A 10,143-nucleotide genomic window follows, 5' to 3' on the forward strand; every position below is an offset into this window, starting at 1 on the left:
CGCTTGTGTTCTCCAAGTCTCTTCTCTATCCGTCTTTCTATTTTTTTGCGCTTATACGTGTCTGATAATTCAATGCACAGTACTCAAAGATTGGAGAAGGCGACGGCTCGTGCATGCCATATAAGAGCAATGGAAGAAAATCGGTTGCAGATTTCCGGAAAAATCGCAAAAAGAACACACTGACTGTAAACACCATAGCAGGCAACCTAAATGTTATCGCATTGGCTTCTGTAAGGATATGGTTACAAAGGCCCCTAAGTTTGTCTGGCACTCTCTGGTTGTGCATTAGGCTGCAGCAGAAATACTGTTTCAGTGAAAAGTAGGCAAAAGACAGCCTCCGTGTCGTCAGAAAGGGCGACTACACATAGAAGAAGCTGCTTATCCTTTGATGACTTATGATGATGAACACGTGTATGGTTCTGCCGTGTTGTGCTTTGACACGTATGGCCCTGAAGCACTCTTCGGGAAAACAAACACATTTTTTCAGCAGATAAGGGCAATTCGACAGTTCGCCTGGATAAGCCCGAACATGAAAATAAGGTGCTCTCTTCTGGATGACAGCGAAACGTATGTCGGCCCAACAGTCAAGTTGTAAAGGGAATGTCAAAAGCTCCTGGCCGGCGTACTTTTGCACCCGAAAAGTATGAGGATGGCACGATGAAGGAAGTGATTGATTTACTGGCCGGAGTGTTAAAATGTAAGATGGCGTGCCGAAGAGAGGCGCGTGCCGCCGGCACTAGAGTCGAGTTCCATTCGGCGGAACTTCGGCGTCATCTTCACTGGCGGCTGGTACTGCTCCTGCCTAGAGATGTGAAGGCCTGAAAAAAACACTGCAATTTTGGAAAAAAAAAACGGTTTTTTTCGTTTTTTTTTCAGACGACGAAAAATGGAAAGAAACATCGAAAATTTCACAATGCAATTTCAAGGTTTTATAATTTCTTGCTTTTAGTTTAGACTTTTGATTTTGCTTTGAAAATCATTACAATGTGCATAGTTGAACGATTCGAGAGCAGTCGTCATCGCCTGTGCCAGGTAGTGCTTTTAAAACGTTCTTGCTGCGAGTACGTGGGTTGAAGGCCAGGTCACATATAAGATCCAGGCTTGAATTAAAAACATACTAATACTTGAACTCACGGCTCAAGTAGAACAAAATGGCTGCAAATTCTACAGCGTGGCACACATGGCATAAATAACATAGGCTGCTGTGTACGTAAGCGGTTTTAGCCAAATACAAGCCTAGCTTCTTGATTTCAAACGTAGCAGAGTAGAGGTCATCCGCAGGAATTTGATCCAAGACAGGGGTCTGGGACTCAGCGATGCACGTGGCCCCATCTGCCTGATGGCAAGGCCTTTGCACCAACCAGCCGCTAACTGGTCTGGCTTGCCGACTGCTGCCGATACCACAATCAACTGCCAGCTGCGAACGAAACTGGTCACGTTTCGGGAACGTGCCAACAAGGATTCGCAACAGGCTTTCAGGGGAACGCGTTCGAAAGGTTGTGTATGTGCAGTCGAACCTAGCTGTGGACACAACTTCAGGCCATGCTGCTGCGCGTAGTGCCGCATCCAGCGACAGTGACTCTGAGTCCGATATGGAGTGACTTATAGATCAGTTTTCATTATCCCTTTCTCGGTGCAATAGAACAAGAAGTTCGTTCCACAAATATGATATTTATATCTCCATATTCGCCTGAAGTGCAAATCATTATTTATCTTCTCGGTGCAATAGAACAAGAAGTTCGTTTCACAATACATCTATAACTGCATATTCGACTGAACTTCGGAGAATTATTATTGATCGTCGTGCTGTTGCAAATAAATCTGTTTTTGGTACGTTTTGCAAAATTTCCAATTTTTCGTGAAAAAAACCCGAAAAGAATGGTTTTTTTCACGCCTTTCAAAATTTCTTGAAATTTTACATCTCTACTCCTGCCGCGTAAGGCCGCTTCTACTGCTACAGTAGCCCCCCCCCCCCCCCCCCCCCCCCCCCCCGCTAGTGAAGGAGTCAAGTGAAGCTGGGAGCCGGAACGATACCTTCCGCTGCTGGGGGGAAGCAGGGAAAGATGGCGGAGGAGGACAGGTGGGCGGTTGGGGCAGAGAAACCACACACGGAGGCCCTGTGGACAGGGCGTCTTCTGTGAAGGCTGGCTTCAAGCGGTCGATGGAAATGGTGTCAGTGCGCCCATGAAGGTCCACGATGAAGAACTTCGGGGTTCTTTCGAGTACACGGAATGGGCCGTCGTAGGGGCGCTGAAGCGGCTTGCGGACAGAGTCCTGGCGAACAAAGACGTGGGTGCAAGTCGCTAGTTCGGATGGAACGTATGAAGATGGCCGAAACTGGCGTCGGAGATGTGGCGCTCGGAGATGACGGCAAAAACGGCGGAGTTGCGTCAAGTAATCAGTAGGGTCGGGACTTCTTGACGAATGGGTGGATTCGAAAAATTCACCAGGAAGACGGAGGGGCGAGCCGAAGACAAGTTCGGTCGGAGTGCAACGAAGATCTTGTTTTGGTGCAGCACGGAGGATGAGCAGAACCAGTGGCAGGGATGCAGTCCAGTAGGTAGTGCCGAGTTGGGCTTTGAGGGATCTTTTTAGCTAACGATGGAAACGTTAGATCATGCCGTTGGCGAAGGGACGGTAAGCAGTAGTGCTGATTCCGGGAGTGCCAAGTAAATTCATAAGGTTATTATAAATATTGGCAGAGGCTCAGCTTGGTTAAACCCTGAAATTGCGAAAGCAACTTCATCCGTTTCTTCCCCCCGCATCCGCCGTGTCTACCGCCACTCTGCGCCGACGGTTGGTCGGTTGCGTCTGAGAGAAGGATGAAAAGGGAAGTGCACGGGCCTGCCTACTGGCTCCAGCCGAACCACCACCGCTGCCACGTGCAGATAGAAGAGAGTTGAAAGATATGAGGAAAGATAAAGACCACTCATTAAACTTGGCCCTGCACTTGTAGATGCACCCGCATCAAGCGATGTTGACCGGCGTGCTCGCCAGGCTGCTGCATACGCACGTTGTTTAGCTAGCCGTTCTTCCCGTTCTTCGTCTGTTTCTTCGGCGCGGCGCCGCCGCTTGCCCGCAGCAGATCGTTCCAGCCCCGCCTTGTACACATCATCCGACATAGCGCACTGAGAGGAGCGCAGCTGCCGCCCCCCCGTTTTATCCCGCTCTAGCGAGCGCCCTCTCTCGGCAGCGGCGCAGCCGGCGTGTAATGCTGTACCTCCACCATCGATGGCGCGAGCTGGGGCCCCGGCTCTCGGTCTGTCGTGACGTCACACGGTCACGTGACGCGCCGCTGTGTAAGGAGGCGCCACGAGCATCGATGGCAGAAAAGTGCAAGCAGTATTGCTTTCGCAATAAAAGGGAAGATTCAAGGTGGGCGCCACGGTCGGTGGTAATGGTCGAGGGAACGCCATACCGGGAGACCCAACCGGCGACGAATGTTCTGGCGATGGTGTCACTGGTGGCGTCAGGCACAGGGAATGCTTCGGGCCAGCGAGTAAACCGATCGATGCAAGTGAGAAGATATGCATGTCCAGCGGAAGGTGACCAGGGGCCCAAGATATCGATGTGGACGTTGTCAAAACGGGCGGATGGCGGAGGAAACGAGCCGAAGGGAGAGGTCGTGTGTCGCTGAGTTTTAGACTGCTGGCAAGCCAGGCAGGCACGGGCCCAGGCATAACGTTTTGTGAGAAGATGCTGCGTGGCGCGGATTCCGGGATGGGACAGGCCGTGGAGGGCGTCGAAGACAAAACGACGAAAGGCAGATGGGACCAAAGGGCGCGGAGTGCCGGCCGAAGTGTCGCAGATGATGGGGACGGGGCACGAAGGGAGGAGAATTTCACGAAGAACCAGCGGCCCAAGGTCCTTGCGAAAGTCCAGAACTTCCGAATCAGGGCGGCAAAGTCGATGTTCGTTGATTGAGCAGCAGAGGCGAGGGAGGCCGTAACACGCGACAGAGCGTCCGCCGGGCATTGTCCAAACTCTGCACATGTCTGATGTCGGTCGTGAATTCTACGACGTACGAAAGGTGACGAATTTCACGAGGCGAGAACTCCTCCGAAAAATGACGCGCTCTACTACGAACAGCTTAGCCACAACGGATCTGCGCCTGCCTTCTATGGATTGCTGAAAATTCACAAGCCAAGCGTTCTGATGCGTGCCATTGTAGAATACACACACTCCTCCTGCAGAACGTCTCAAAGTTTTTGCACAGTTTCCTTTTCCGCTCATCGGTCGAAGACCCGTAGCATCTCGACCGAGGAGTACGAAGTGTCGTTCGACAAGCAATCTCTGTTCACGAACGTCTCGATAGACCTGGCTCTGAATATGTGCTCTCGACGCTCATGAAAATATTCCCAGATATCCTCGATAGACCTGCGCAGGTTCCTGGATTTGTGCCTAAGCAAGACGTGCTACGTTTACATAGGCCAGTCCTACAATCAATCAATCAGAAGTAACAACGTCTGCTTGATGCTATTTCCGTGTCCACGGGTATTGAGCGAAGTTTTCTGTGAATGCTTTTCTATGGCTCTGGTGTTGTTACGCGCCAGTGACATTGAGAGCAACCTCGGGCCCCGAACCTTGCGCTCTGATTCGCCTATTGACATCGAATCTTTGCCCTCTGACCGCGGATCAAATTAAAGTTATTTTAAAATTGCTGAAAGATGTTCATACGCGCTCTGTGCAAAGTTCTAATACTCAGGCAGAACTTGCAGCCGATGTTAAAGCTATTAAAACGGGTGAAAAGAGCATCAAAAACAAAATCGCGGTTATACAAAATCGTCTAGAAGTAATAGAAGGGAATTACAAAAAGCTTGATGAAGTCAGGCATGACGTTTCCAGCATACAAACTGAAACTGAAGAACTTTCCGAGATAGTGAGCACTTTGCGAACACGGATAGACGAACATGGTAACAGGTCACGACGTGAGAACTTAATATTCTACGGCATTCCAGATTCTGACGAGACATGGCAAGAGACAGAAGAAAAACTAACTTCTGCTCTTAACAGTTCAAAGTCGAAGTCGAAGTGTTTATTTAGACAACTCAATGGTACAGTTGCCTAGGGCGCAGACTAAAAGGCAAAAGGATGCCTGACAAAGAGTCCACGCCCTTCTTGCTCCCATTCGAGAGCACAAGACATTCAGCGAGTAAAATAGACACAAAAACGAAATGGAAATACAGAAAGGATTGGTTAACAGTGAACTGCAGTAATTTCATCTTGAACATTTATCTACAGTTGGAGAAATACTATGAGAGACAACAGAATAAAAAAAAAAGAGTGGTTATGCCTGGAGTGACAACAGATACATGGTGATGCAATTTTTGAAAGCTTTCAATGATTTGCTTTCTTGAATAATGTTTACAGCAGGATGGTGATCGTTTAAAAAACTGGATATTCTGTAGCTAAGTTTCTGGGCGCCGTAGTTAGTACGTATTTTTTCCTTATTATAACTTATGTGCCGTATGTTGTAGCTATGTGGTTTCGTGAGATACTTATGACAAAAGGCGGCAGGATCAGAATGCTGCCGCCTTTTGGTAAGTGGCTAACGCTATCTTTTTGTTTATAACATTCCACAGTGTAAGCAATTGGTGTTTTCTAAACAATGGGGCAGTGTGGCTAAGGTATGGTGCATTATCCATTAGTCGCAGAAATTTCTTTTGTAATAAGTATATGTTTTCTATGCTTGTTTTAGGTGCTGTGCCCCAAACAAGAAGACAATAGTGGAAACGCGAATGTACCAGTGTGTAGTATAGTTGTTTCTTTAGCCACATAGGCAAAAGGTCCTTTAATTTATACATGATACCAATGGACCTAGAGATACCTGTGCGAAATTTTTCAATGTGAGGGGACCAGTCGAGATGTTCGTGAAATATGACGCCAAGAAATTTATGAGATATTGCACGTTCAATAGATTCATCACAAAATTGAATCAGTATTTCTTGTTTAATGTACTTGTTACGTGCGCGGAATATAATGTACTTAGTTTTTTTAGTGTTTAACTGCAGTTCGTTAGTGCGGAGCCATGTGGATAAGTTTTGCAGCCATATATTGGTTTCTACTTGGAGGGCTTCCAGATCTTGTCCGCAGAAGAATACATTGGTATCGTCAGCGTACAGTACTATTTCTGGTGTAGAGGGCACGTTAATTACATCATTTATATAAAGAAGAAATAACAGCGGCCCAAGGATTGATCCTTGCGGAACTCCATAATGTATCAGACCTAAGCTGGACTTTGCATTCGGAATGTTCGTGTACTGTTGACGATTTGAGAGGTAATCCTTTATTAATGTGAGAGCCGTTCCTCTAATGCCATATTTATATAACTTGTATAACAATATCGGGTGCTTGATAGAATCGAATGCTTTCCTAAAGTCAAGAAAAACACCTATTGTATATATTTTCTGCTCAAAATTGTCTATTATCTTATCCTTAATTTTTATTAGCGCCATTTCAGTAGATTTCTCTTTCTGAAATCCATATTGCTGTTCTGCGATGATATCGTTTCGCTTGCAGAAATTTAGTAGTCTCATGTTTAAACCTGTTCAACTACTTTCGAGAGGACTGGTAGTACCGAAATTGGCCTATAGTTATTTATATCATTTCTATCGCCTCCCTTGTGTATGACGGAGACTTTTGCAATTTTTAGTTTGTCTGGAAATATTCCGCTACTCAAAATAAGGTTGCATATATGCGTAAGTGGCTCACTAATCATGTGACTAACGGATTTTATAGGTTGAACTTTAATATCACAGCACCACATGCACTGCTACTTTTTAAGTTTTTGATTACTGTGCAGATTTCCAATTCTGTAGTTGGAAACATGAACATTGAGCTTTCGATGTTGGATGTGAGATACGATGTAAAATCACAGTTACTTGCCTGAGATTTACTTGAAGCCCCTGATATGAGAAAATGCTCATTAAGTTTGTCAGCAAGCGACGCCCCTGTGTAAGGCAAACCATTTATAACAAGTTCAGAGATGCCGTCTCTTTCATTTTTGGACATTAGCTTGTTTACGGTATTCCATACCTGTTTAGGGTTGTTGCAGATATCAGTAAACTTATGTTCGTAATAACTGGTCCTGGCTTTTTTAATATCAGAGCTTAACTTGTTACGAATTCGTTTATACTCAATCAAACTGTCTATATTTTTCGTTCTGATAAAAGAGGCAAATAGTCTGTCACTATTTCTAACTCTTTTCAGAAGTTCAGCATTTATCCATGGTTTTCTGGCTTTTTTGCACTTTTTGAATTGCACTGTAGGAAAGGCTTGATTATAGAGCTCGGTAACTGTTTTAATAAAGACGTCATATGCTGTAACGGGGTCAGATAGTTGAAAAACCTCTGTCCAACTTGTTTCTGCTACTAAGTTTCTAAATATTGTGGTCTTTGCTTCATTAATGATTCTATAGGTAATCGGTGCACTGATTTTGGAATGACTCTGTGTTGTAAAGTATGGTTTAAATGACAGGAAAATCGGCAAATGGTCACTAACATCAGCTATCAGTACACCTGCTTGCACATCATCCTTTTTGTAGCTTGTGAAGCACACATCTAGTAAAGTACGGCACATATCAGTCACTCTAGTAGGCATATGTATCACATTTTCACAACCAAACGAGAAAAAAATATCAAGCATCCTTTGCTGATTAGATTCAGGCAATAAGAGATCGATGTTGAAATCACCACAAATAACTACAGGCGACTTAAACTGCATGCACTGTTCTAACATATTTTCAAGAAATACTAAAAACATTGCCTGTGATCCAGAAGGCGGCCTGTATATAACGGCAAATATGGTACCAACACATTTTAACATGACACACTCAAAGTGCTGATCTATGACACAGAAATCTTCAATGGTGACATAGTTTAGGTGGTTCATTACATAAATGGCCACACCTCCCCCTCTCTTATTACTCCGTGAAACTGATGCGCATTTGTATCCTGGAAATTGTATGACATCATAATCATTGGTAAACCAAGTTTCAGTGAAAGCTAAAAATTCAAATTTATGGTCTAGTGCATTTAGGAGGGTTTCTACAGAATCCTGTTTATTCCGAAGGCTTTGCGCATTGAGATGGAATAAGGAAAGTTGATTTTTTTCTCGTAGACGCTTGGAATGTTTAAACGAATCAGCATCATGATAAGAATATGCGAACGAGGCTGTCATTTTCAAGGGTGCTGCTATCAGTTACCGTGGTGTGCATACGGCCTGTTACTCAACGTATCTTATCCAGATCGTTAGTCGTCCTAATCCTGATAACTCGGCTGCGGGGGCCACGACGAACAAACATTTTTCCATTCTTCAACCAGGCAAACTCATACTCTTTTTCCTTGGCCGTTTTTTTCATTTTCCAAAAGAGCGCCTTGTTCTGTGCTGTCAGGTTTTCATTGAAGAAGATTTTAGATTTCGCTTCCTTTAGCTGTCCCTTTTTTGCAAGCCATGCGTCTCTGGTTGAACGGGATAGGAAGCGTACAAGAACAGGTGTAACCTTCTTAAAACTCTCCCCGACCTCACTGTCACTACTAGCACTCGCGTTGTTAGTGCTCTCCTTGATAGACCGTGAGGGCAATCGATGAACAGCCTCAACATCTGCCTCGGAAAGCAGCGGAAGTTCGAGATCAATGGCCAAGACATTAAGCTTTTCCAGTAGGTTTTCATTTTCATGATGGGGCAGCCCAAGTATTTCTAAATTTTGGCGTCTGCTGTACTGCTCTAGTTCGTTAACTTGTTGCCTTAATTCCTGGTTTTCTTGTTCTGCTACCAGAACCTCGAGTTTTTCCACTCGCTTTCCGAGGGCAGATATATCTGCATCCTGTTGCTTCATTTTCGACAAAACTTCGTCGTATTTTGTGGACATTTCCTGCATAAACTGCTCAATACCATCGACAGTGGCCTTTATCTCTCCTAGTGCGTCGATTTTCGATTTGATCTCAAGTACTTCTGTGAGCACGAGACGAACATCTGTAATTTCACTTCCAAGATTCATTTCCGGTTCCTCGCTTGTTTTCTGGCCACTATGGTTGCTTCGAGCCTTAGCTGTTTTGCATGTTGGGCATTTTCATGCTTTTTTTGCAGTTTCTGCCTTTTTCTTGTATGTGGCTTCACTTACCCCAGAACATGTGCCAAGATGATACACACAACAACACTCTGAGCATGTCAGAAACGCTTCATCCTCAGAAAACTGTTCGTTGCATGCAAGACATGTGTCAGCCATTTTTCACTTGTCACGACAGACCGAGCAGTCAGCAGCAGCGGCTACCAGAAAAAAAAAATAGCTAAAATGCATTTCAAGGGGAAAAGAAGGAAAAAAAACCAACCTGTAAATTAAGGTGATCTTTTTAGGGCACGGATAGTAGGTCCTGCGGTGCCACTGCTGCTGAATGCTTGTGAAGCAGATCCCCGGTGGCAAGCTGCTTTTATAGCTGTTGGGCGGTGACGTCACGAGCTACGTCGATGTTAGCAGCCAGTTTCCCAGCCACGTTTCCGATCGCCAGTCATTCTGCGGTAGCTCATCCGGGGCAGATGTACGCAATCGGCTCCTGTAAATTAAGGTGATGTTTTTAGGGCACGGATAGTAGGTCCTGCGGTGCCACTGCTGCTGAATGCTTGTCAGTTGATCCCCTTCTTCCTGATGCACTCGAACACGTGCATCGCTTCAGAGTTTTCAGGCCGAATAAAGGTCACCCCGCCATTGGGAAATTTTTTATGCGAAGCATACTAAAATAGCCCAACCCAGCTCCTCGAGCGCGGCGGTGTCGTTACCATTGACCTTTCGTGACCTCCATGTCATACCACGTGATGCGTGACGTCACAGCAGATGAAAAACGGGGGCCCAAGTCGCGCCCTCGCGCGAGGCGTCGTGACCAAGGATGACCACGGGGTGCGTGACGTCACAGAAGATGAGAAACGGGGGCCCAGCTCGCGCCGTCGCCCGAGGCGTCGCGACCAAGGAGGACCACGTGATGCGTGACGTAACGACATAGGAGAAACGGGGCCCCAGCTCGCGCCGTCGCGCGAGGCGTCGCGACCAATGTGTTTCCAGCTTCTGCCGCTAGGTGCGCTGTAGTGAACACGTGATGCCGGAGCGGCGGTATACAAGGGGGTGCGCCCAACGTTTTTAGATCCCTTTCA

General features: G+C 46.1%; 1 pseudogene; it reads right to left on the reverse strand.

Moving 5' to 3' along the window:
• Nucleotides 1-7,702: 7,702 nt before the first annotated feature.
• Nucleotides 7,703-9,226, reverse strand: LOC149345537 (uncharacterized; annotated as a pseudogene).
• Nucleotides 9,227-10,143: the final 917 nt, after the last annotated feature.

Source organism: Amblyomma mixtum, chromosome 4 (assembly GCF_055824585.1).
Source record: "Amblyomma mixtum isolate Tamu chromosome 4, ASM5582458v1, whole genome shotgun sequence".
Classification (NCBI taxonomy): domain Eukaryota; kingdom Metazoa; phylum Arthropoda; class Arachnida; order Ixodida; family Ixodidae; genus Amblyomma; species Amblyomma mixtum.